At 46.4% G+C, this 26,099-nt stretch overlaps 1 protein-coding gene across 2 annotated transcripts in view; it reads right to left on the bottom strand.

Moving 5' to 3' along the window:
* Positions 1-26,099, bottom strand: part of PCSK6 (proprotein convertase subtilisin/kexin type 6) — a 170,217-nt gene that overhangs the window by 134,053 nt on the left and 10,065 nt on the right. The gene's annotated exons all lie outside the window — the stretch shown is intronic.

Here is a 26,099-nt window from a genome sequence, read left to right as displayed (position 1 = left end):
TTTATGGGTCCTCACTGGAGCCGAGAACTGGCACCTCCACACTCTCATTGGCAGACAGATGGCACATCCCCTGAGTGGGAACAGGGTGCCCAGAGACTGAACCCTTGTGCCCCCAGGCCCAGCAGCTTTTCTTCCGGATCCAGATCAGCAGCGAGGACCTGCCCTTCCCAGAGGATGATGGGCAAATCCTCTGGGAGGGTGATGCCGAGCCCCACTGGGGAAGAGAGAGCCAAGTTGAGGCACAGACTGCATCTGTCCTGAGACCCGAAAGGACCTAACATGACCCTCTGGGTCACACTCTCTCTTTGCCTCCCTGTGGGGAAGGGACCAGCTCTCCTATTTTTCAAGAGAAGCTGATGGAGGGCCTTGGGATCAACACATACACACGATTATATATAAAAATAGATAAATAACAAGGACCTGCACCATTGCACAGGGAACTGTATCAATATCTTGTAATAAACTATAAAGGAAAAGAATCTGAATATATACATATTATATATGCTATAAGTAATACATATATAATATAAACATTAAAAGTGAATCACCTTGCTGTATAGCTGAAACTAATACAATATTTTAAATTAACTACTGTTCTTGTCTTTTAGTCATTGAGTCATGTCTGACCCATTGTGATCCTGTGGACTATACCTCGTATACTTCAACTAAAAAATTAAAAATTATAAAAAAGTAGGTAGCACTGAATTTATTGTTCCTATCAATAAGCTGAAGTATAATGTTCAACTTTAAAATGCAACTCTTACAATACTTTATAATAACTTTTTAATTTTAAAAATTATTTAATAATTTTTAAATTTTATAATAAACTTTGTAATAATAAAACTCATTAAAAAAGAGATGCTGGAAACAAATTTCTATCTGAAATATCCCAAAACTTAATTTTTTTACATTTTTATTTTATATTGGTGTACAGTTGATTTATATGCTGTATTAGTTTGAGGTGTACTGCAAAGCAATTCAGATATAACCACACACACACACACACACACGTATCTATTCTTTTTCAAATTCTTTTCCCATTTAGGTTACCACAGAATATTAAGCCGAGTTCCTCCCAGTGTTTAAATAACCAACCTAGACAGCATATTAAAAAGCAGAGACATTACTTTGCCAACAAAGGTCTGTCTAGTCAAGGCTATGCTTTTTCCGGTGATCATGTACAGATGTGAGAGTTGGACTATAAAGAAAGCTGAGTGCCAAAGAATTGATGTTTTTGAACTGTGGTATTGGAGAAGACTCTTGAGAGTCCCTTGGACTGCAAGGAGATCCAACCAGTCCATCCTAAAGGAGATCAGTCCTGGGTGTTCATTGGAAGGACTGATGTTGAAGCTGAAACTCCAATACTTTGGCCACCTAATGCGAAAAGCTAACTCATTTGAAAAGACCCTGATGCTAGGAGGGATTGAGGGCAGGAGGAGAAGGGGACGACAGAGGATGAGATGGCTGGATGGCATCACTGACTGGATGGACGTGAGTCTGAGTGAACTCCAGGAGTTGGTGATGGACAGGGAGGCCTGGCGTGTTGCGGTTCATGGGGTCGTAAAGAGTCAGACATGACTGAGCGACTGAACTGAACTTAACTAGTTAGTAATTATTCCAATTTTCTGAAACCATTCTAGATCAAATAAAATATAGCTAGGGGGCTGCATGCACCCTTGGGCCCCTCTAGAGACCATCCCCCACTTCCAGGGCCTGACCTGCTCTGTTCTCACAGTGCTACTCCTCTCAGGGCATCTCCCCATGAGCAACAGACCCGGCAGCCTAGAGTGAGACCCCGTAGGCTCTACTGTGTTTGTCCCCAGTGACAAGGACAGATTCTCATGCAGCCCCTACTAAGTCCTCTCACTGAACGCTTGGGAATCCCTATTATTGTTTTTAAACGAGGGAATTTCCTGGTGGTCCATTAGTTTTAACAGACACAGATTTTCAGTTTTGCAACAGGAGGAGCTCTGTCAGTATACCCAATGCCACTGAAATGTCCACTGAAAAATGGTGAAAATGGTGCATTTTATATTGCATGTATTTTACCATAAGTGATCACTTTTTTAAAAAGCCTCAAACAAACAAAACACTCCTCCATCCATGTGGTGTATCTGTATACCATGTCTTAGTCTCAGGTGAAAGCTCCCACTTGCCTGGGAGCCCCCAGTCAGCAGTGTGTCCTGGTTTTCTCAGTCCTGGTGTCTAGCCTAAGTGTTCATAGCTCTCCTTCTGACCTCAGAAACACTGAGGTCCTTCTGACCTCAGAAACACTGCCCAGGGTGATCATGGGCAGCCTCCCAGGACAGGACGCTCCTGGGAGCTTCCCCCCACCCAGGTCCACCCACCCGCCACCCCTGTGCTCCAGGGGTGGCCACCATCACAGGGTTCCCTCTCCACAGGGTTTCCTTACCACTGTGCCACTGACAGAGGACTTTGATGACCTGATGAACAACCCTCCTGACACCCTGACCTCAGAACTCCCCTCATCTCTCCCAGACACCCTGCAATTCCAGCCACATTGGGCATGCCCCTGCCAGGCACCCACACCCAAATCCCTCCTTCACCACAGCTCTCCCCACCCGTCCAACACAACCTGGATGCTCCTGGTCACTGGCCCACCTGCCCCACCTGGTCCTCTGGGCCTGCTGTTTCAATCACTGCCCTCAGAACCCTACCTCTAGCTACTTCTGCCTTTCCAGTCCCCTGACCAAGTGGTTAGGCTGTCACCTAAGGAGACCCTGAGCACTACCAGGCGTCCCAGTAACCAGAGCACACGCCCCAGAGCCAGACCCCCCCAGCTCAGCCCTCGGCTGCCTCCATTCTGTGGGCCCCTCTGACCCCTCAGACAACTCTCCCCTGCCTGTCTTCTGTGAAGGCCCTTGCCCAAACTCTCTGGTGCTGGCCCCTCCCCTCTGCCCTCCCTCAGAGGCTACACCACCCTGTGGCCTTGTCCCACCACTATCCATGCTGCTCCCTCGTTCAGGCCCTCCTCCTCCATCGGATAGGATCCTCCTCATCCTCTGGGGCTAGCCCAAACCTGTTCCTCCTGGACATGCCCCAGACTGCAGAGGCCGTGAGGCACAGCAAAATCCCCAGAGAACAGGACAAAAAGGCAACAGAGACATAGGGTCCAGAGGACCCAGAACTCCACCCCAACAACAGAGGACAGCACTCTTTCCAGACACACAGGACCTTATCAAAACCTGATCCAGGACCAGGGCTAGAAGCAGGTCCCCCACAGCATCCAAAAACTGATCTCCAAGACAACAGTGTCTGATGGCAGTGGAATTAAAAGCAACATCAGTAAGGTGAAGAGGGAGTCAAAAACTCCACACACTCAGAAATTAACAAACATGTTCATATGACTCGTGGGTCAAAGAAAACATCATAATGGGGATTTTAAAATGCATAGAACGGGATGAGTGAAAATACTACATACAACAACTTTATAAGCATCAGTGAATAAGGCAGTGGGAGGGAATGTATTACCTTAGGTGCTCATATTAGAAGCAGACACACTGAAATTCACGAGATTAAGAGTCTAACTAAAACCATTGTTTAACTAAATAAACAAACCATGGGAGAAAATAATAAAGTTAGGAGCAGAATTCTGCAAAAAGAGAAAATAAATTTAGAATATAGAGAATAAACAAGGCCAAAATCTAGGAAGAAGGGCAAACTCACAGCAATATCACCAAAGAAAAACTGAGAGAAGACACAAAGAAGTGATGTTGTAAATGAAAGGAGACATACGACTACAAATAAAGCAGAGAATTTAAAAATAATAAAGAAGCACTATGAATGATGTTAAGCTAACAAATTTGAAAATGTAAATAATATAAGCAAGTCCCTGGATGTCAGACTTTCCATTAAAGAAACAGAAGCAGTAGTTAAAAAAATGTTTTCTATTACACAAACAGGCCTACACAGTTTTATGGGTAAGTTCTACCAAAATCAAGGTGTGAATCATCTCAGTCTGCCATAAACTTTTCCAGAGAATAGAAAAAGAGTAAAATTTTCTAAGGCCAGAAAATCTTTAATATTAAAACCAAACAAGGACAGTACAAGAAAGGAATATATCATGGGTTCATTTTTTTTATGAATACAGAAGCAAACTTTTAACTAGAATATTACAAAGCCAAATTGAGCAAAGCAAAAACAAAATAATCCACTGTGACCATGTTTAGATTATCTGAGAAATGCAAGGGTATTTTAACATTAGAAAATCAATAAACGTAATCATTACATGAACAAGATTAAAGGAGATGCAGGAGAACTTTTGCTAAAATTCAACACCCATATAAGAAGCTCTTAGCAAGTTAGAAAGAGAAAGGAAATTCCTTAACCTGGTAAAAAGCTATCTATAAAAACAAACAGCAAGTATCCATCTTAACAGGGAAATACTGAAAGCATTCCCAATTACTAGAAAGAATAAGGGAGTTTACAGCAAGGTGGTTGGATATAAGAACAATATTTTTTTTTTTTTTTTTTAGAACAATATTTTTAAAAAGTCAACTGGGTGATTTTTTTTAGCAACAACTGCTAGAAAACTTAAGGTACCATCAGTTCAATTCAGTTCAGTCGCTCAGTCGTGTCCAACTCTTTGCGACCCCATGAATCGCAGCACGCCAGGCCTCCCTGTTCATCACCAACTCCCGGAGTTCACCCAGACTCACGTCCATCCAGTCAGTGATGCCATCCAGCCATCTCATCCTCTGTTGTCCCCTTCTCCTCGTGCCCCCAATCCCTCCCAGCATCAGAGTCTTTTCCAATGAGTCAACTCTTTGCATGAGGTGGCCAAAGTACTGGAGTTTCAGCTTTAGCATCATTCCTTCCAAAGAAATCCCAGGGCTGATCTCCTTCAGAATGGACTGCTTGGATCTCCTTGCAGTCCAAGGGACTCTCAAGAGTCTTCTCCAACACCACAGTTCAAAAGCATCAATTCTTCGGCGCTCAGCCTTCTTCACAGTCCAATTCTCACATCCATACGTGACCACAGGAAAAACCATAGTCTTTACTAGACAGACCTTAACTGGCAAAGTAATGTCTCTGGTTTTGAATATGCTATCTAGGTTGGTCATAACTTTCCTTCCAAGGAGTAAGAGTCTTTTAATTTCATGGCTGCAGTCACCATCTGCAGTGATTTACAAAAAATGTGCAATTCCTATATATAAAAAATTTAAGGTATCCATACACTGAACAATGGTGTGATCACTTACCTAGAGCCAGACATCTTGGAGTGCAAAGTCAAGTAGGCCTTAGGAAGCAACACTACAAACAAAGTACATGGAGGTGATGGAACTCCAGTTGAGCTAGTTCAAATCCTAAAAGATGATGCTGTTTAACTGCTGCACTCAATATGCCAGCAAATTTAGAAAACTGAGCAGTGACTACAGGACTGGAAAAGCTGTTTTCATTTCAATCCCAAAGAAGGGCAATGCCAAAGAATGTTCAAACTATCACATAACTACACTCACCTCACATGCTAGCAAAGTCATGCTCAAAATTCTCCAAGCCAGGCTTCAACAGTATGTGAACCAAGAACTTCCAGATGTTCAAGCTGGATTTAGAAAAGGGAGAGGAAGCAGAGATCAATTTGCCAACATCAGCTGGATCATAGAAAAAGCAAGAGAATCCCAGAAAAAATATCTACTTCTGCTTCATTGAGTATGCTAAAGCTTTTGACTCTGTGGATCACAACAAACTGTGGAAAATTATTCAAGAGATGGGAATACCAGACCACCTTACCTGCCTCCTAAGAAAACTGTATGCAGGTCAAGAAGCAACAGTTAGAACCGGACGTGGAACAAAAGACTGGTTCCAAATTGGAAAGGAGTACGTCAAGGCTGTATATTGTCTGCTTATTTAACGTATATGCAGAGTACATGATGTGAAATGCTGGGCTGGAGGAAGCACAAGCTGGAATCAACATTGCCAGGAGAAAGACCAATAATCTCAGATATGCAGATGACACCACCCTTATGACAGAAAGTGAAGAGGAACAAAGAGCCTCTTGATGAGGGTGAAAGAGAGTGAAAAAGCTGGCTTAAAACTCAACATTCACAAAACTAAGATCATGGCATCCGGTCCCATCACTTCATGGCAAACAGATGAGAAACAATGGAAACAGTAACAGACTTTATTTTCTCAGGCTCCAAAATCATTGTAGATGGTGACTGCAGCCATGAAATTTAAAAAGACACTTGCTCCTTGGAAGAAAAGCAATGACAAACCTAGACAGTGTATTTAAAAAGCAGAGACATTACTTTGCCAACAAAGGTCCATATAGTTAAAGCTACAGTTTTTTCCAGTAGTCATATATGGATGTGAAAGTTGGACCATAAAGAAGGTTGAACACCAAAGAATTGATGCTTTTGAACTCTGGTATTGGAGAAGACTCTTGAGAGTCCCTTGGACTGGAAGGAGATCCAACCAGTCAATCCAAAAGGAAATCAACCCTGAATATTCATTGAAGGACTGATGCTGAAGCTGAAGCTCCAATACTTTGGCCAACTGATCTGAAGAGTCAACTCACTAGAAAAGACCCTGATGCTGGGAAAGACTGAAGCCAAGAGGAGAAAGGGATGACAGAGAATGAGATGGTTGGATGGCATTGTTGACTCAATGCACATGAGTTTGAGCAAGCTCCAAGAGATGCTGAAGGACAGGAAAGCCTGGTGTACTGCAGTCCATGGGGTTGCAAAGAGTTGGACACAACTGAGGAACTGAACAAAAGAATGTAAGTCTTATATATAGAAAGTTACAAAACTTTGCTAATAGACATTAAAGGAGACTTAAATAAACAGACATACCATGTTCACAGACAGGAAGACCCCATATCAGAAAGATATAACAACCACATCTAACAAATTTATATATTTATATAAAAGTTCTGGCAAATTTCAAACAGGATTTATTTGTTTTGTGGAACTTGTCAAATTGATTCAAAGCCAACATGTTAGACCCAACAGCCCAAGAATAGGCTAGATATTCCTGGAAAAGGACAAGACATCAAGTTTTATTATAAGGCTTCAGCAAGAAAGGTGATGAGGCACTGGGTCGGGGACAAATTAACCCAGGGAACAGAAAAGAGACAGACCCATGCAAATACTGAACTTGATTTATCAGAAACATCAATTAAAATGAGGGACTTAGAAACTGATGGTGCTTGGAAATTTATACGGGACTGGGTGGAGGGAGGTAAATCCCTTCTTCACATCAAAAACAAGTTCAAGCCAGAGTTAAGTATTTAAGTGTGAGACATCAAACCAAAGCTTTTAGAACTTACAGGAATGGGCCAGATATCTTCTGTTTAGCTCCCTACATCTCCTTTCCAACCTCTTCCATCTGGCTCTCTGCTCCAGGAACAAGGACTGTGTCAGCAAGCTCTGCACCCTCTGGCTGAGGGTGCGGTTTGGTCCTGGAAAACCCTGGGAAGGGAGCAGAGGGGGGATGGAGGAGAGTAAACACGGCCGAGCTACTCCCCTGGCTCTCCCTGTAGGGTCTCCTAAGCTTGCTGTGTCTCCCTGGAAGTTGTGGCTCTTCTCAAGGCAGCTGGTCAAGGCCATCTCTCCTCCTAGGCTCCATTACTTCCCACTCTATCCCTCTGGGGCTGTGGGATAAAAGAAATTCTGTTGTTAACAGTCTCGGGTGGTTTCTCTGAACTCTATCCACACCTGGGGAAAAGTGAGTCTATCAATTTACCCTCCTCCCAGTACCCTAATTTCTCCTGCTGAGATCCTGACTCATAAAGCAATCCTTACTGCAAGCGATCCTAAAATAGTCCCTCAAAAGGGGATCTTGAGACTGGGCTATGTATACATTCTTGGAGTACTGAGACAACCACCTTGCTGGGACTGGGTGTGTGCACGTGTAGGACTCAGGGTAATCCACGGCACTGGGTGACACGCAAATCCAGAGCATCCATGATTACACATACTGATACATGGGATGAAGTGCAGGAGGTGCATGCGGCCTGGGGAGAACAGGTGCCTGGCAACCTGACAACTGCGACTGCAAAGCCTGTCAAGTCGGGTGGATTCTGCTTATGGCTTTAGAGAGCACACGGTGGGGGAGGGAGGGAGGAGGGGAATTAAAATCCATAAATCAGTAACTAAGAACACACGTGGGGAACCAGCAGGCCACTGTGGCACCCCAGAGTGCAACTTTAAGGTTCCAGAGTCAAAAAGAAAAAAAAAAATTACAATGCACAACACTTTGAAATAACAACTGGGAAAGGTGGTGGGAAGAAGTGGGCCTGTCAGACACACTGGTCACAACTAGACCTGACTTTACTTATCTACTGAAGCAGCCCTCCCACCAGTGTGAGCAAAAGGTGTGTCCCTGTGTCCCTCACAGTAGGGCCTTTCCTCCTCTGGACCCAGCCTACACCCCCGCCCCACACCCATCCATGAGATGGGCCCCAGAGGTCATGGAGCTGCCCTGGGGGAGTCACTGTGCACCAGCAGAGCCTGCACAGAGAGAGCAGGCTGAGGGGATGTAAACCGCGCAGACAGGGCCAGACAAACTGACACTATGCTTTCCCCACACCGGGACCTGTAACACGTAACTCAGACATGCAGGGCGTGTTTACAGTCACTGAGACCAGCCAATGAGCATCAAGAGAGAACCAAAGCTGATGGCTGGGGAGGTCAGAGTGCTGGAACTAAGGACACCCATGGGGCAGTGGCTCTCGAGACTCACAGACACTGGGTCCCCTGGGAGTGGGGGAGGGGCTCACACATCCAACAGCCAGGCCTGTGTCAGAGGTTTTCATCTCCATCTCCAAAAGGGTCGTCCCTGCTGCGGTTGGTGTCAGTGGGTAAAAGTGAAGGGATCAGTCTCCTGGAAACTGCTCACCAAGGGGTAAGAGCATGCTTGGGGGCCAGGTGGCATCCCTTACAGGCTCCAGGTAGCTGTCCTCTCTGTCTGGCAGGTGACAGGGCTGCTCCACCCCACCACCTCTCAGTGGGAACCAAGGATTCTGAAGTCAAGGCTAGTGGCAGGCACAGCTGACGGAGGCCAGGAGGGGGTGAGGTAATGACAGAAGTGGCGTGAACCCAGGAAAAGAGGGGCAGCCCCTTAACATGTGGAAGCTGAAGCCCACTGAGCCACTGTGCACCATGCAGTAGAGTCCCCAGGATCTCAGTGCCCAGACCCAGAGCCCCTCGGTGACCACAGGAACACAAGCTGCCTTCAGGGGAGGACTGGGCAAGAGCAGCTGGCGTGAGTGAGGGCCTTCCCCCATGCCCTCAGACCCCTCTCAGGTTGGGGTACCCTGGGGACACCCAGACCTCCCGGTGGACATCAGACTCAAGCTTTGCATCCACACTGGTCCCACATCCCTGAAATACCACCCTGGCCCACAGGATCTGCCTTGAACTGACACAGCCTTCCATGTGTTCTGTTATATTCTGTCCAAGGACTGGGTCCACCTGAAAGTGTGTCCAGTGCCCCCGAGGGACCTCTCTGGGGTGATGGGATGGCAACATTCTGTTATATCCTGTTTATGGACTGGGTCTGCCTGACACTGTGTCCAGTGCCCCCAAGGGACCTCCTGGCTCACTTCCCAGCTCCAGAACACAGAGCCTAGCACACGTGCCAGGGAATGATGACATGCCCTGACCTGCTCTGGGGTGCTAGGATGGGGCTATTCTAAAGGAAAGGCCACAGTGCCGTCTGCTGCCCTCTGCAACACTGATGGATAGCATGGGAGAGACTGTTGACCTCAGGTATGGAGGGGCTTCTTCAACAAGAGCACAGGAAGTGCTCTTGAAGTCCCCCTGAAGTCTGGCATCACCAGGGCAAGAGGGAGAAACCAGGAAGACTCTATCACAAGGTGCCTACACTACCTTTCAAGTGGCACAGGGCTATTTGATGGTGGACATAAATTAGTTTACAGTATATACAGTGAACTCTAAGGAAATCTCTAAAAAAAGTATTTTACAGAAGTATAATTGATGTCTTATGTGAGTAAATGAAACAGAATTATTAAGACGCTCCATTATAATTAGAGGAAGTATAAAAAGCAGAAAGAAGAACAAATGATATTAAGCCAATGATATCAGCAATGATTTTAAATGTGAACGGACTAAATATACCAATTAAAAGACAGAGAATGAAAGAATGGATTAAAAAAAAAAATCTTTGTACTGCAAAGGGCACCACCAAGAAAAAGTAAAGACAATCCACAGAATGGGAGGAAGTATTTGCAAATAACATACCTGGTAAGGGACTTGTGTCTAAAATATGCAATAATAAAAAGACAAAACAATTATAAATGGACAAAGGATCTCAACAGATATTTCTCTGGAGAAGACATGCAAGAGGCCAAAAGCCCATTGGAAGATGCTCAACAGTATTGGCCACCAGGAAAATGCAAACCACAACTACAACAGCACTAGAATGGGTACAATACAAAAGACGGAGGATAGCAAGTGTTGTTGATGAGAATGTGGAGAAACTGGAAAACTCATACACTGCTGGAGAGATTGTAAAGTGATGGAGCTACTTTAGAAAGCAATCCAGTGGCTTCTCAATAGGTCAAAGAGAGCTACCACACGACCCAGCAATTCCACTCCTCCGTATAACCCTAAAGGAGTAAAAGCATAGCTCCACACAAAACTTACCAATGTCCACAGCAGCATTTCTTGCAAGAGCCAAAAGAGCAGAGCAAAAAGAACCTCAATGTCCATCAACTGACAGACAAATAAAATATCCAGATACTGGTATATCCAAACAGAGGAATATTTGGAATATTATTTGGAAATAAAAAGAATAAAGTACTGGAACATACTCAAATGAATGAATCTTAAAAGCATGCTATGGCAGGGGTCTCCAACTCTCAGGGCATGGACTAGTACCCATCTGTGGCCTGTTAGGAAGCAGGCTACACAGGAGGAGGTGAGCAGCGAGCAAGCGAGTGCAGCCTCATTTGTATTTACAGCCACTCCCCAACACTTGCATGACCACCTGAGCTCTGCCTCCTGTCAGATCAGTGGTGGCAGTAGATTCTTACAGGAGTATGAAGCCTGCTATGAACTGCACATGTGAAGCATCTAGGTTGCTTGCTTCTTATGAGAATCTTAACACCTGATGATCTGAGATGGAGCTGAGGCAGTGAGGCTAGTGCTGGGGAGCAGTTACAAATACAGATTATCATTAGCAGAGAGATTTGATGAGTCCACCTGTGTTGACAAGACAATGCCTGTTTCTGTGGGAGATATTTTTCAGGAGGATGTGCAGGAGACTGTGTTATGTGCACTTTTGTTGCCAATCAACACCACAGCTGCAGAACTATTTAAGCCTCTAAATGATCACATATCAGAACACTGAACTGGTCATTTTGTGTCTGTATATGCTCGGATGGAGCGGCTGCCATGACTGAACGGCTTCTGGGTTTCACTACTCACGTCAAAGAGGTTGCTTCTGAATGTGGGTCTCCACACTGTGAAAAGATTTCTTTTAGAAAAGCAGCCCCCACTGGCAGCACATTTCAGTGACACAGAATGGGTCACAAAACTTGCTTACTTCTGTGACATATTCAACCTGCTCAGCTAACTCACTCTATCACTCCAGGAAAGAATGACAACTGTGCTCAAGCCGGCGGATGAAGCGACTGCATTCAAAGCCAAACCGGAATTATGGGGGCGATGAATGAACACTGGGATTTTGATATTTCAAACAGTAGCAGAGATTTTTAAAGAGACTAAGAGTTTGAGCCTTATTTTCCAACCATGAAAGACCCCCAGGCTGAGAATGCATGGATCTGCCACCCACCTGTGAATAAGCCAGATGAACTGACTTTATCTGTGCTAGAAGATCAGCTGCTTGAGATCACAAATGACGGTGGCCTAAAGAGTATGTTTGAGACTACTTCAAATCTCCATACATTCTGAATTAAAGTCAAGGCAGAATATCCTGAGATTGCACAAAAGCATTGAAAAGCCTGCTTCCATTTCCAGTATCCCATCTTTGTGAATCAGGGTTTTCTGCAGTGACAGCAACCAATATGAGATTCCAGAGAAGACATACTTGGGGTGTCACTGTTCCCTGTCACTCCCAGATGGGACCATCCAGGTGTAGGAGAACAAGCTCAGGGCTCCCACTGATTCTGCACTATGGTGAGTGGTATAATCATTTCATTATATATCATAATGTAGTAATAATAGAAACAAAGTGAACAATAAATGTGATGTGCTGGAATCATCCCAAACCACCCTTCCCTCCTCTTCCATGAAATCTGTCCCTGCTGCCAAAAAGGTTGGGGACCATTGTGTTAAGGGAAAGAAGTCAGTCACAAAAAAGACCACACACTCTATCATTCCATCATGTGAAATGTCCAGAGTAAGCAACTCTGTAGAGATAGAAAGTAGATTAGTTGATGCTTAGGGCTGGGGCAGCCAGTGGGTGTGGGGTTGCTTTCTGGGGTGATGAAACACTCTAGACCTGATTGTAGTGATGGTAGCACAACTCTACGAAGGGAAGTGAAGTCGCTCAGTCGTGTCCAACTCTTTGCGACCCTGTGGACTGTAACCTACCAGGCTCCTCCCTCCATGGGATTCTCCAGGCAAGAATACTGGAGTGGGTTGTCATTTCCTTCTCCAGGGGATCTTCCCCACCCAGGGACCAAACCCAGGTCTCCAGTATTGCAGGCAGACGCTTTAACCTCTGAGCCACCAGGGAAGCCCTCTCTAATATATGAATACACTAACAAAAACAAAATGAACTGTACATTTTAAACAGGTCATATGGCTCACGAATTATATCTTCATAAAACTGCTATAAAAAAGAGAAAAGACTGATGCATACAATTATGTAAAAGTTAATTTTCCTATTTAATCAGAAGACACCTACACAAGATTTTTTTAAAAAATTCACAAACTTGGAAATGCCATTTCCTACACTTGTAACTGGCAAAGCACTGGTATGCAGTATACACAAATCCAGTCATCCCAATTCTAGGCACGTGCTCCAGAGAAACTCTGACATACGCAAACCAGAGGGCATGCACAGGGCTGTTGTAGCATCCATGTTCTTAGTAGAAATCACATTCATTTATTGCTGGGAGAAGGACACGTGCATGATGATTTGCTGGCTGAAGAATATTGTAGAGAAGTGAAATGAACCACAGCTATGCTGGGGCTATGGCTACAATGCAGCTGAGCCTTAGAAACTTGATGTTAAGTGAAAAAAAAAGAAAGTCCCAGAACACCACACACACAGAGTATATCATTTTTTGTTGCTGTTACTGTTTAGTCGCTCAGTAGTGTCCTGCAAATCCATGGACTGCAGCACGCCTGGCTTTCCTGTCCATCACCATCTCAGAATTTACTCAAATTCATGTCCATTGTGTCGCTGATGCCATCCAACCATCTCATCCTCTGTCTCCCCTTTCTCCTCCTGCCTTCAATCTTTCCCAGCATCAGCATCTTTTCCAATGAGTCAGCTCTTCACATCAGGTGGCCTAAAGTACTGGAGCTTCAGCTTTTACAGAACTTCACTTTCACAGAGCTCAAAAGCCAAACTAAGCAAGGCACAGTCTAAGCATACCCTCACCTGTGACACATGTACCGTTTGGACTGTGGTTACCCTGTGGGGCTGGAGAGGTGTGGGCAGGGTGGGGTTAAATTAATTAAACAAGGAGGCCATTAGGCTGAGGTGGCTCTACTGCCTTAGCAGCCCAGGTAGGCAAACCAAACCCAAGCCTGTAAATGCTTCAAGGTTAAGAAATCCAAACCTAAGGGCAGCCAATCAGGATCAGCTAACTAAGCTTTCCCAAATAAGGCAGCTGCTGAAGCAACAGCCAATCAGATCACTTCCTCACTTTGTTTCTGCTTCTCCTTTATAAAAGTCTCGCTCCTGTGTTCACACAGCACTCATATCCACTTCCCTTTGGTGCTGCCTGATTCAAATCGATTTTTGCTCAAATAAATTCTTAAAATTTTTAATATGCCTTGGTTTACCTTTTAACAGTGGTAAGATGAAAAAGGAATACGTAAGTAATGTTGATAATTGTCTACTTTCTGGGCTGGGTGGTGGTGTCAATAGTTCTATTTTTATGCTTTTTAATAATGAACATATATGTTGTGGGAAATATTTTATATGCATTGAATAACATGTTTCAAAGGTAACAAAGGAGAAGTGAGTGTGCAGTCAGCTCTGGTTCTGCCGCATCTGATCTGTATGCGTCACTGAACCTCTCTGTGCTGTGTCCTCATCTGTCACATGGGAGCCGGAGGGGCATCCACTGTGAGGAGGCGGCTGTAAGGAGTCACGGAGGTAAAGCACTTAGAGCAGGTTCTGGCCCGGTAAGAGTTAACCGCTCTTGTAATTGTCACCATCACCCTTATAATCACCATCCTCCTCCTCCTCCTCCTCTCATTCCCCTTACCGTCACTATCACCATCATCCTCTCCATCCTCCCCATCACCATTCTCATCATTCTTACCATCGTCCACATCCTCATCCTACCATTATCCTCACCATCACCCTCCACAGGCTCCTCCTCCTCCTCTCCATCAACATCAACCTAACCATCATCCTCATCCTTCTCCCCATCCTGTCTTCATCCTCCTCACTATTTTCCTTCATAAGGTAGAAGTGATCCCCAGTGCCCAGTCCTCCAGTATCACTTCCACACCTCTCAGACAACCTCGCACATTCCACTGGTTAGTTATTGATGCGGGTGTCTTGTTGGCTAGAGACCAAGTCCTGAGACCAGTTTGCCTCCATGGTCCCCTCTGAGTTCCCACAGAAGGTAGGTCAGAGCCCCCTTTGTTTCAGGCACCATCCTCTCGTTTAGCATCTCAATGATCCCTAGCTACTGTTTTGTGATGCTCTGAAATTGCTGGCACACTGTCCTATTCCCTGGCAGAATGAAAACCCTCCAGTATCAGCAGGGGAGTTTTCAGACCACTGCTTAAAGCAATCTGGTCCTTTGATAGCTCAGCCCTCACAGCCCAAGGTGGACTGTGATCCCAGGATGCCACAAACACCCAGTGTTCCGTGGCTCCTCCAGAATCAGAATGGAACCCACCCAGGCAAGATGTAGGTTAGGGGCCACAGCAGGTAATGGTAAATGGGGGTGGGCCCTGGGCTGGAGGGTCACAGTGTCCACAAGAGAGGCCTGTGCAGAATCTGTCAGTCCAGCAAGCGCATGAACGGCTGCACTGATAATGTCTGCCCTCTCAGTCACACAGGAAGAAGTCCATGCTATGATGTTCACAACAGCCAGATGAGAATGCTGTTTGGAAAGTGATGATTACACCCACACTTTACAGATCGGTGTGTGACCTGACACCCAGAGACATCAACCGCTGACCAACTGCAGACAAAGTGTTGGGATTAGAACAATCCTGCAGTCTGTTTTGGCCACTGGCTCTGATGGCAAGAGCTACCAGATCAAAATAGATCAAAATTGATCAATATTTCAATAAAGTAGAAAACAGGTGTAGTGGGGAGGAGCAGCAGAAGAGAAAACCACCCACCTCGTGTCTCCTGTCCCAGTGCCCCAGTCTGACTCTTGTTCTCTGAATCAGGAGAGTCCGGGTTCTGTGCAGGCCCTGCTGAGTGATGCCCAGACTGAGAATGGCTTGAGAAAAGGATAAAATTCAGCACTTCCAGGCACACCGTTCTCCATGGGGGTGAAAGCGGACCTGTTGGTTATAGTCAACAGGCAAATGGGCATCACAGAGCCGTGCCAAGTCACAGAGCCACTCCACACCCCAACTGCCATGTCCAGGCAACAAACTATTCCTTTATGAGCTTGTCCACTGGCTCCCAGGTGCCCACACTGGCTAACTGACAGTAAGTTTTACTGAATCTAAACTCTTCTTTCATCCTCCAAAGAGGATCATTAACCAATTAGTTCCAAGCAAGAGTGTCCTCTTTAGCATCATGATGGTGGACAAGAGTCTGGCAGGGGGATGGCTGAGGTGGGCGAATCCCACGTGGGCTGGCTGGAGTGGCCACTGACCAGGTGTCTCCCTGGGAACTGGTGGGCAGGCTCTGTGGCCTGGATGTCCGGGCTACCCAATGGCTCATCAGCTCTTTCTTGGTCTGGCTTTTTTCTACCTTTCCCATCCTAAACTTTTCACATCAGCTCATCTTTTCCCCTCAAAAAAGACAAAAGGTAAAAGGAGTAGTATGTCTGAAATCTTCTCCATGACACCTTTGGCTAGCTTTGAAGCCCTACAGACGGTGTTCTCCTACTCTGACTCCAGGCCTGACACTGAAAGGACATGCCACTTCCCTCTCTTCTGTTATTAACAGACATCAAGGTGGTGACGATTAGATTATCAGCATTAACACGCATCCATGTTCACTTCAGGCCTGGCATTTTCCAAGCATCTGACTGTCGGGGGTACCAGTAACTCTGCTTTCCAGCAGAAAATGCAGAGAGAGCTTAAGTTACTGGCACTAAAGAGAAACACCTCCTTCACATCTTCATTTGTCAGATTTTTATCTTAGAAGGTGGTTCTGTTGCTTTCCATTTTGAGCGTGTATTTTTTAACTCCTTATTCATTCATAAACTCGTTCATTTAAAAGCATTGGTTTGATTCCAGCTTTTCTATTAATAATACGAGGGGCTCATTATTTTGTTTCATGACACACAAACATTAATGTGCTATGTCAGGAATAAAAAATCACTTGTTTTACATGCAGGAGGTCAGGCACTATCCTAGCTGCCGGGCCAAAGCAGGAAAATTACGGCTGCCTACATATTTTATCACAGTTGATACATTTTATTTTGTTAAACCCTCTTAAAGCACATTAAGTATTTAATTAGTTTTATTTCTCTTTACAACGATGGCATTTTATTTGTCGCTTAATGTAATTAGTGTAATCTTTGTTTTCCCCTTGAGTCGGCTAACACTTTCCCCTTTTCATTATGAAATGTTTTCTGTTTCCTTCCAAGTTCTCTCCTCATTTTAATTCACTCTCCCCATACAGTGTGCCCTAGGACAATTTTATTTCAGAAAACCGTCACTTCTTCCTGTCGACACTGTTTTCTCATTTTACTATTGTTCCCTATTTTCGCTTAACGTCCTTTCATGGCTATTCCGTGTTATGTGTTCCAAGTTTTATAACCCTCCGGCCTTCATTTTAATAGAATTAGGAGAATCTATAAATAAGATCAGCTTCTTAGAATAATGCTTTCCTTCTTCTCTGCTCTCCCTACCCCCGCTTCTCACACATGCCCTAAATTACTTACCAGCAGACCGGGAGCTTCCTCCCTAGGCAGACGCTCTGCGAGAAGCCTGACGTTGGTGGTCTCTGGCGCATCTGGTCTGGGGCAGCCCCTCAGTAAGGAGGGGCACGGCCCCAGTGTAGGGCATCCCCCCACCAGAACACCACTAGTCCGGTTCAATCCAACACTGCCTGGGTCCACAAGAGCTTCCACCAATGGCACCAATGGTTACTCCATTCTCGCAGCGACTACTGCTGATGACAACAAACTTTCCCATTCAGAAACGATTTCAATGGCTGTTCGTATTAACATCAAATGTTCATTGTTACCTGAAGGTCACACTACATCTTTGAGATCAATGTATCGTTTTGCCTTCTTTTCCAGAAAACTTTTTAGCAATTGTTCCCATTCAGAACGATTTCAATGGCTGTTCGTATTAACATCAAATGTTCATTGTTACCTGAAGGTCACACTACATCTTTGAGATCAATGTATCGTTTTGCCTTCTTTTCCAGAAAACTTTTTAGCAATTGCTGATTGTTTTCAAATTGCAGGTGATAAAAAAATAATAACTTCTATGATTTAAAAAAGGGGGCTGAAAAGTCTGTATGATAATTCAAATCCTGTAACTATAGAAGCACTGCAGAACAGGCCTGAGAAGATAAGCAGCAGACCAGCAACCTAGACCTGCACCGCGGTGCCAGGCTGTCTGTGGAAGGCTTATCTCCCCTCTGCAGGAAGGCCCTCAGACGGCAGGCCTCCGCGCAGCACTGTGCCCTGGGTGCTTCTCTCCTGGCTGAATCTCTCTGTCCCTGGGCTCAGAGAGCCACAGTAATCCTGCCAGATGTGAGCATGACCCTAGAGCTCACCTTACCAAAGCATCCGTCCCCCAAGCACAGATTCCATGGGATTTCTCTGATGACCTCTTTGCCCCACTAAACCACTAGGCTTCTCCTCCTTATCTCTGAACACAAACTGACGAGCCTATCAGGACAGTAGGGGATTTCTCCTGAATCTGCCCTATGCCCACCACACCCCTAAGAGTCTTTTCCTCCCCAACATTGACTGTGGAAATTTACAAACATATAGAAAGCTGAAAGAACTGCAAACACCCACACACCCACCACTCTGACTGCCCCATTGACATAATCACTGAAGTGACTCACGTTTCTGTGTATCCAGGCCTCTGTCTATCTGTCAATCCCTCTTACTTCTGGTGCATCCAAAGTAAAATACAGTAACAGTACACTTCCCCTAAACATCTCAACATCCACACCATCAGGAGAGTTCAGCATTTGCTCACAAATTTTTCTCCTCTGAAGTAAAATTTACATACGGCGAGATAAATAAATTTGTTTAGTTTTGATAAATGTTTGCACCTGTATGACCCCAAATCCCCTTCATGACAGAGAACATCGCCATCAGCACAGAATGCCTCCCCACGCCCCTTTCCAGGCAGTCCACATGTTACTTGCTATCCCACTCCCACAGGTGGGTTTTGCCTGTTCTAGAAATGAACTCTGCTTATTTAAGTTATATGCACAGTACATCATGTGAAATGTTGGGCTAGATGAAGCCCAAGCTGGAATCAAGATTGCCAGGAAAAATATCAACAACTTCAGATATATAGATGACACCACCCTTATGGCAGAAAGTGAAGAGGAACTAAAGAGCCTCTTGATGAAAGTGAAAGAGGAGAGTGAAAAACCTGGCTTAAAACTAAACATTCAAAGAACTATGATCATAGCATCTGGTCCCATCACTTCATGGCAAACAGATGGGAAAACAATGGAAACAGTGACAAACTTGATTTTTAAATCACTGCAGACGGTGACTACAGCCATGAAACGAAAAGGTGATTGCTCTTTGGAAGAAAAACTATGACAAACCTAGACAGCGTATGACAAAGCAGAGACATCACTTGCCAACAAAGGTCCGTATAGTCAAAGCTATGTTTTTTCCAGTAGTCACGTATGGATGTGAGAGGTGGACTACAAAGAAAGCCGAGAGCTGAAAAATTGATGCTTTTGAACTGCAGTGCTGAAGAAGACTCTTGAGAGTCCCTTGGACAGCAAGGAGATCAAACCAGTCAAACCTAAAGGAAATCATCCCTGAATATTCACTGGAAGGACTGATGTTGAAGCTGAAGCTCCAATACTTTGGCCATCTGATGCAGAGCCAACTCAGTGGAAAAGATCCTGATGCTGGGAAAGATTGAGGGTAGGAGGAGAAGGGGATGACAGAGGATGAAACAGTTGGATGGCATCACTGACTCAATGGACATGAGTTTGAGTAAACTCCGGGAGATGGTGAAGGACAGGAAAGCCTGGCATGCTGCAGTCCATGGGCTCACATACAGTTAGACACAACTGAGTGGCTGAACAACAACAAGAAATGAAATCAGATGACTCTTTGGTGTAAGCCTTCTCTTACATTCTGCAAAGTCTGTGGGGCTCACCCTGCTGTTACATACCAACTGTCTTCTCTTTACTGCTGAAGACAGATGCCCACTATAGGAACGTGACACATTGTTTATCCATTCTACTGGTGGACCGTAGACACTCAAAGAATTGGGATAAACAAGCTGAACAACCCAGGGAACTCCATAATCCTCTCGGGGAGAAAACAGAAGTGCTCCCCCACTCCTGATTTCTGAGAAACCAGCTAGGGGTCAGACAGCTGGTGACTCGCTCTGACAGACAGCTACACATACTAGTCTGGTTCCCTCAGCAAAGCTCCACGACCTGCCAGGGAAACCACGGCACCAGCTCCTGCTGGCCACAGGAAGGCTGGTCACAGCAGCCAATATGTCATCTTCTGTTATGAAGATTTCTGTTAGGATACAGAAATCAAACTGAGCTCAATGTTCACAAACTTCCCCCAGAAGACCTGGGAAGAAAGGTGCATCATTTAGAAGGGACTGGGCAGTTCTGGTGAGATGGCTATTCCCTGGGGCCTGCGTGCACTGTCTGTAACAATCTTTGAGCATCTCTTCCAAGCCCAGGGTGCATGCAGGAATGCAGCCCTGCCTGGAGATTTGGAGCCTAACTCACACATCCCAACCACACGGTTCAAGTGAAACACAGACACGGACAGGAGGGAAGCAGTGGCAAGCACACAAACAACTCCCTCGGCTTTGCCAGGAGAAAAGAACTCTCAATGCGCAGGGGCAACCCCAGGAGGAGGCTGAGCGGCTGCCTGGCCCCAAGACAAGCCCAGGCTGGCACAGCCATCAGCTCAGACCATGCTCAAAGACTATTAGTGATGAACTTCAGGAAAGGAACCAATTGCCAGAAAGTAAAACCAACTTTCAGGCTTCTCAGGTGGTGTCAGCAGTAAAGAATCCACCTGCCAATGCAGGAGGAGAAGGCAATGGCAACCCACTCCAGTACTCTTGCCTGGGAAATCCCATGGACGGAGGAGCCTGGTGGGCTACAGTCCATGGGGTCGCGAAGAGTTGGACATGACCGAGCAACTTCACTTTCACTTTTCACTTTCATGCACTGGGGAAGGACATGGCAACCCACTCCAGTATTCTTGCCTGGAGAATCCCAGGGATGGGAGCCTGGTGGGCTGCCGTCTATGGGGTCGCACAGAGTTGGACACGACTGATGTGACTTAGCAGCAGCAGCCAATGCAGGAGACGGAAATGACACGGGTTCAATCCCTGCATCAGGAAGATCCCCTGGAGAAGGAAATAGCAACCCAGTCCAGTATTCCTGCCTGGAGAATCCCATGGACAGAGGAGCCTGGCAGGCTACAGGCCATGGAGTCACAAAGAGTCAGACACGACTGAAGTGACAGCTGGTTTTAAAACCAGTTGGCTTGAAGACAGGCGTTTCTATGGAGTAACATGAGAAGAAAACACCAACACATGCAAGACCCTTTGAGAGTAAAAGTAAAGGTGGGAAGTGGAAAGATGCTCCTGGTTAGGTTTTGGAAATGCACTTCCTTGGCTGGAACAAGAGTGACACAGCTTGTCATCATGCAGGGTGGTTAGTCCTGGGCCTGGAAAAGAGCCTCAGAGATGAACTTCTAGGGGCAGCGAAGCCATTCTACCTCTGAAATCCTTTGGATTTCAGGTCTATTTGGTGTGAAAAGCAACAATTTGGTTTTCTGATCTTCCTGGTGTGTCCATGTATCAGAGGAAGGTAGAAAACCACATTCCTTGAAAAAGCAAACTAAAAACAAAACAAACAAACAAACAAAAAAACCTAGAAAGTAGCAGAGAGATCATGTTGTGTAAGGACATGAAACTCCAGGAACAGAGAGCGTTCATTCCCATAAATGGGCTTCCTCTCGTGCTTAAATGCAGGGTGTGAGGCTCTGGGATGGGCAAGTCGTGGCATAGAAACTTGCTTAAGCCATGGAAGCAAGTCCTGCTGCTGGCCTGTGGCTGACAGCATCACATTCCTGCAAGAGAGAAACTAGGAGACGTGCAAAAGACTGTGAACAAACTCAGGCATGAATGGCTACTTTGAGGGCAGGACAGAAGTAAGGTTTCTTTCCTTTTTATAGAAATTAGGTTTAACCAAGAAGAACCCAAGGAGGGATTCTTATATAAACTTGCTTATGTTTAGGAAAACAACCAAAGACCAAGTCGTGTGTTAGAAGAAGTGCCAAGTGGCCAGAAACAGACTTAGTTTCCCGTTTTGAACTCTGTCCTCAGTCGGACAGACCTAAAGAAACTCTGACTGGGGCAAGGAGGCACAGACCCAGGTACATGGGGTCTGACAGGGCTGCAGGCATGCGAGAGGACACGTGGACAGTTATCAGTGGCACCGAGGCAGTGTCCCAGGGGTGATGCCAGCCCGATGCACCTTCCCACCCAGTCCCCTGCACAGTGTCAGGCTTCACACTAGCACTCGACAAATACCTGCTGTACCTCTGGTGACACCACACCCAGGACGTCCCTCACTCCCCAGGTTATGCTCCCCTTCCCGCCAGGCTCCCCTGGTTATCCCCATCTCCTCGCCCAGCCCTGCACCCCTCCTGACAGCACACCTCTCAGGGCTCAGCCAGTGGGAGGCGCCAGGAGGGTGTTGCGTCCTCGCTGCCTTGGCGCCCACAAGGCTTTGTTGACCCTGCTCCCCCTCCCTCTATCCCCTCATGCCAGCGTGGGCAGAGGCTCCCACGCTGCTGGCCCACAGCCCTAGTGGTTCTCCTTACCCCGCACACATGCCTGGAAACAGCCCCGCCGTGACCATGCCTCTGTCCGAGCCAGCCAGCTGGGTTCTCCCCCATGGGAGGCAGGATGACGCTCCCCCTCAGGCCAGCCTGCTCCCTGCTTCTCCCCACTTTGCTTTTGACAACCATGGACCTTCAAAGTCTGGCTCCAAAGCCACTAGTCACAAAGCCACCCCTGATCCTCCCAGGGAAAATCAGCCCCACTCTCCTGTCATCCTAAAGCAGGCGGGTCCCACCTGTGTGTTCCTTGTACTATTCCTCTGGCAATGGTTGCTTAGTTCTCTTCTGTTGTCGACAGGGACCCTGCCTTGTTCACTCAGTCACATGAGTGACAAGCCCAAAGCCCTGTGAACAATGGCAACTGTGCATTTTACCTCCAAAAACAAGCAGCCAACACACCCTCTGAACAACATTCAGAGAAAAGTGACACAGGAGAATCTATTTACAGACAAAAGATTCATAACCACAAGAGAGTGACGGCACCTACAGATCATCAGGAGAAAAGAAAAATAAACCACTGGAAAAATGGGCAAAGAATATAAACAAATCCTTCAGAGAGGAACTGAAATGATTCATAAGTTTATGAAGAAGCATTTAATTTTAACAGTAATCAGGAAAAAAAAAATAAAGCATATTAAAACAACCATGAGAGCTGATTTTTACCTGTGAGAATAGTACTGACAATCTCCCCAGAGGACCACTGAGGGCCTGGTCTCCCATCTACTTTCTAGGGGTGGGCAGTGTCACCTGGCCCCACCTGCCTGGACCACCCCTTCCTCCCTCCTCCCAGCCGTGCCCCCCCTCACCCCCACCCCACGGACTCAGCTTTGCCTCAGCAGCTCCCCGGCCTCTGGAGCCAGACCACCTCAGCTCAGATTTTGGCTCTGGTATGGGCAAGCGCTGCAATCACAGACAAGTTACTTAACCTTCCTGTGCCTCAGCTTCCTCTCTGTAAACAGGGGATAATGACAATACATACTTGCAGGGTTCTTAAGAAGATTGAATGAGTCAGTTCAGGGAAAGCACATAATAAGGCTCAAGAGGTATCTGTGATTATTACAGCAAGTCCCCAACATATAGACGAGTTCCACTCTGAGAGGACCATCATTAAGTCCAATTTGTTCCTGAGTCCAACAAAGTAAGCCCAGGTGCCCAACTAACACACTTGGCTATATCGTAGTGCACTGTAATAGGTTTATAATACTTTTCATACAAATCTCAGATAAACAAACACAAAAGTAGAGAAAACAATTTTAATCTTACAGTACTTTGAAAGCACAGTAGTACCAGCAGTATCACCACTGCGTTAACCTTGCTTCTGGGCGTCCCGGGCTTGAGACAAAGACGCCGCACTGCTGTCCTCTGTACAGGACTGTGCACTCAAGTGCACAAGAGCACAACCACGTGTAGAGGGTGCATGCACGTGACAGCACACACCAGACGCACGAACTAAGTCACCTAAGTGGACGTGTGAACTCACACTCACATCTTTGAACATTTACAACTTGAAGGTTTGTATGTAGGGGACTTACATATTCACTACTCCTATTTGTCTTTGCTATTATGTAGCCTACAGAAATTCTCATACAGAGAAGAGGAACAAGAATGATCACTGCAATGTTGTTTATGATACAGAAAAAAAAAAACCTGGAGAAAAATCAAATAACATGAATGAATAAGGCAATGCTGTAACCAAATATGTGGCTCCAATACAACAGCTTAAAACTACTTCAAAAGAGGGAGGTAGACCTCTACGTACTTCAGTAGAGAGCTTTCCAAGATGTACTGCTGGGGACATCTGGCACGGCCCATTCACCCTCCGTGAAAACAGGACACATGGACACTAACATGTGGGCGGGTGGTGTTGGAGGAGGGGTCAGTTGAGAATGGGATGAGGAGAGGCAGGGGATCTGGGGTCCTTCTCCTTATGTATCTTTCACTGTTTGAATTCTCTGTGAAGGGAGGATATTTACACAGCATACCAGTAGCTTTATCAAATAAGGAAAAAGTGCTTCATAGAATCCTTGTGAGCTAGACTGACACATGCCATCAAGTACGGGACCCTGTGGAAGGTGGGTGATGCAGGATGGGGCTGGGGTGTAACCAGCATGGGAACCAGGTGGGCGAGGCTTGGCAGCAGGTGCGGGGGAGGAGAGGGCAGGGAACCTGTGCATCACCCCACCCAGTGCTGGCATTCTCCATCAGCAGCAATATGACCTCACAAAGAATCCACTGACCTAAATGTCAGGCAAGATTAGGTAAGGAACCACCAGGGCACTGAACATTCATTAAAAATTTCACCACAAAACAGTTACAGACCCGGGAGGTACACCTGCAACATCTGTGCAACACCATTGGCCTAAAACTGTCTGTACACGTGTGTGTACACCCATATACCCAGATATACAAACGAACATGCATGCACACACGCACACACCCACACAGTCTAAAAAGCTAAACGATAAGAGGGCACAGCCCAAAATGTTAACAGTGTTTATCTGGGACAGGGGTAGAATTATCAATGATCTTTTCTCAGTGTCTTTTGCTCTTTTCCATATTTTCCAACTTTTCTACATACTGTATTCTTTGGTATTACACAAAGAAAATCAAGTAACTACACAGTTTCATGGCCAGGCCAGGCCACTCTGGGTGCCACCCTGGGTCACAAAGGCCCTTCTCTGCGGTTCTGCTTTCTGGCTGGGTGTCTGCTGGACAGTTCTCTACTCTCATCCAAGGTGGAAAACACGGGGGCTTCAATGGGCCATGGGAGGTGTCCAAGGGAAGCTCCCTGCCCTGAGACTCTCGGACTCTAGAGGTCAGGAGTGCTATGGGCCACCTTCATTCCTGCACATGAATGTGTGCCTAGTCACTTCAGTTGTGTCCGACTCTCTGTGACCCCATGGACTGCAGCCCACCAGGCTCCTCCGTCTATGGGATTCTCCAGGCAAGAATCCTGGAGTGGGTTGCCATGTCCTCCTCCTGGGGATCTTCCCGACACAGGGATTGAGTCCACGTCTCTTGGTCTAACCTGCACTGGCAGATTATTTACCGCTAGCGCCCCTAAGCCTCTGAAGGGAAGCCCTAGCCCAGGGACCTGGTAAGAAGGGAGGGTCTGAACGTGCAGCTCAGCCCTGCCCCTCATTGGGAGGGTGCCAACATCTTCTGGACATGAGGCACTGCTATATCTCAGTCTTTCCTTTGCCCGGACTGCACCCTCTGCCTCACCAGTTAGGAAACCCCGACTGCAGCCCCATGGCCACCTGCTCTCCGCAGCCTTTCCCAAAGTGGATGCTGGAATGAAAGCTGCCTCTGTGGAAAGCCTTGCTCTAACGGGTCTGAGCCTCAATGAGTTACTCAGCTGCTCTGTGCCTAAGCTTGCTCATATGTGTAACAGGGTTAATAGGGCTCAGGGGTGATGATCACAGCAGTGCCTGGTGAACAAGGGCAGCTCAAAGCCAACTGGTGGCAGTCGTGACAGAGGTCCTGGGACCCAGTGGCCAAATGACCCAGTCCCCCGGTGCTTCTGGAGGTGGTGTGGGAGTGGACAGCGGGCCTGGGACCAGACCACAAGAGGCTGTGGGGTGGCAGGGAGACAGGCTCCCTATCAGGCCAGGGCCCTGGAACTTGAAGACCAGAGCACTGCCCCACCAGGCAGCAGACAGGGCAGGAAACAGCACTTCAGTTAGTCCTGAAGAGGGGCAGGCTCTCCAGGTGGGCT

This window comes from Bubalus kerabau, chromosome 19 (assembly GCF_029407905.1).
Source record: "Bubalus kerabau isolate K-KA32 ecotype Philippines breed swamp buffalo chromosome 19, PCC_UOA_SB_1v2, whole genome shotgun sequence".
NCBI classification, from domain to species: domain Eukaryota; kingdom Metazoa; phylum Chordata; class Mammalia; order Artiodactyla; family Bovidae; genus Bubalus; species Bubalus kerabau.
The sequence above is the reverse complement of the archived record's forward strand: the minus strand, read 5'-3'. Positions and strand labels throughout refer to the sequence as shown.